Here is a 2,007-nt window from a genome sequence, read left to right on the forward strand (position 1 = left end):
CCATGGTGGAGGGCTTGTCGGCTATTTTGTAGATTTCATTGGAGATGACCTCATGAACTTCTACTTCCTCTCCAATCATGATGCTATGAATCATGATGGCCCGATCCACAGTAACTTCAGATCGGTTGCTAGTAAGAATGATGGAGCATTGAATGAACTCCAACCATCCTCTAGCCACAGGCTTGAGGTCCAGTCTTCTTAGTTGAACTGGCTTGCCTTTGGAGTCTCTCTTCCATTGAGCTCCTTCCACACATATGTCCATTAGGACTTGGTCCAACCTTTGATTAAAGTTGACCCTTCTAGTGTAGGAGCATTCATCTCCTTGCATCATGGGCAAGTGAAACGCCAACCTCACATTTTCCGGACTAAAATCTAAGTATTTCCCCGGAATTATTGTGAGATAATTCTTTGGACTCGGGTTCATACTTTGATCATGGTTCCTAGTGATCCATGCATTGGCATAGAACTCTTGAACCATTAAGATTCCGACTTGTTGCATGGGGTTGGTTATGACTTCCCAACCTCTTCCTCGGATCTCATGTCGGATCTCCGGATACTCATTCTTCTTAAGCTTGAAAGGGACCTCAGGGATCACCTTCTTCTTTGCCACAACATCATAGAAGTGGTCTTGATGGCTCTTGGAGATGAATCTTTCCATCTCCAATGACTCGGAAGTGGAAGCTTTTGGTAGAGAGGGAGAGATGGAGGTTCGGCCAAGGTGAAGAAGAGGGGGTTGTGTTGTGTGAAAATGAAGTAGAATGGAAGGGAATATATAGGGAGAGGGGAGAGTGAAGTTTCGGCCATATAGGGTGGGAATGGGTGGGAAAATGTTTTTGAATTTTGGAGGTAGGTGGGGTTTATGGGGAAGAGTGGATGGATGTGAGTGGTGAATAGGGTGATTGGGGAGTGGGATTGAGGTGATTGGTGAAGGGTTTTTGGGAAGTGTGACATGGGGAATACTCATCACAAAATAGGATTAGGAGGTAAGGTGGGAATATAGTAGGTGGGGATCCTGTGGGGTCCACAGATCCTGAGGTGTCAAGGAATTCCATCCCTGCACTAAATAGGCATGTAAAATGCCTTTGCACACTATTCTGGCGTTTAAACGCCGAGTGGTGCACATTCTGGGCGTTCAACGCCCACATGTAACATGTTTCTGGCGTTGAACGCCAGTTTCATGCTTGTTGCTGGCGTTCAGCGCCAGCTTTTCCTTCTAGGCACATTCCTGGCGTTCAGCACCAGAATGTGCTTGTTTCTGGCGTTCAGCGCCAGATTCATGCTCTGTTCTGGCGTTGAACGCCAGCCAGATGCATCTTACTGGCGTTGAACGCCAGCCTGTGCTTCCTCTAAGGTGCGAATTTTTTTCTGCTGTTTTTGCTTCTGTTTTTAATTTTTATGATTTTTTTTGTGACTCCACATGATCATGTACCTAATAAAACACAAAATAACAATAAAATAAAATAAAATAAAAATTAGATAAATAAAATTGGGTTGCCTCCCAACAAGCGCTTCTTTAATGTCAATAGCTTGACAGTGGCTCTCATGGAGCCACAAAGGTGATCAGGTCAATGTTGTATAGTCCCAACACCAAACTTAGATTTTGGATATGGGATCTTAACACCAAACTTAGAGTTTGGTTGTGGCCTCACAACACCAAACTTAGAGTTTGACTGTGGGGGCTCTTCTTGACTCTGAACTGAGAGAAGCTCTTCATGCTTACTATCTTTTGTCACAGAGGGATGGCCATGTGCCTTAAACACAAGGTAGTCCCCATTCAATTGAAGGACTCATTCACCTCTGTTGACATCTATCACAGCTCCTGCTGTGGCTAGGAAAGGTCTTCCAAGGATGATGCATTCATCCTCTTCCTTCCTAGTGTCTAAGATTATGAAATCAGCAGGGATGTAAAGGCCTTCAACCTTTACTAACACGTCCTCCACTATTCCATAAGCTTGTCTTAATGACTTGTCTGCCAATTGTAATGAAAACAAGGCAGGTTGTACCTCA

The sequence above is a fragment of the Arachis duranensis genome, chromosome 10 (assembly GCF_000817695.3).
Source record: "Arachis duranensis cultivar V14167 chromosome 10, aradu.V14167.gnm2.J7QH, whole genome shotgun sequence".
Taxonomy (NCBI): Eukaryota; Viridiplantae; Streptophyta; class Magnoliopsida; order Fabales; family Fabaceae; genus Arachis; species Arachis duranensis.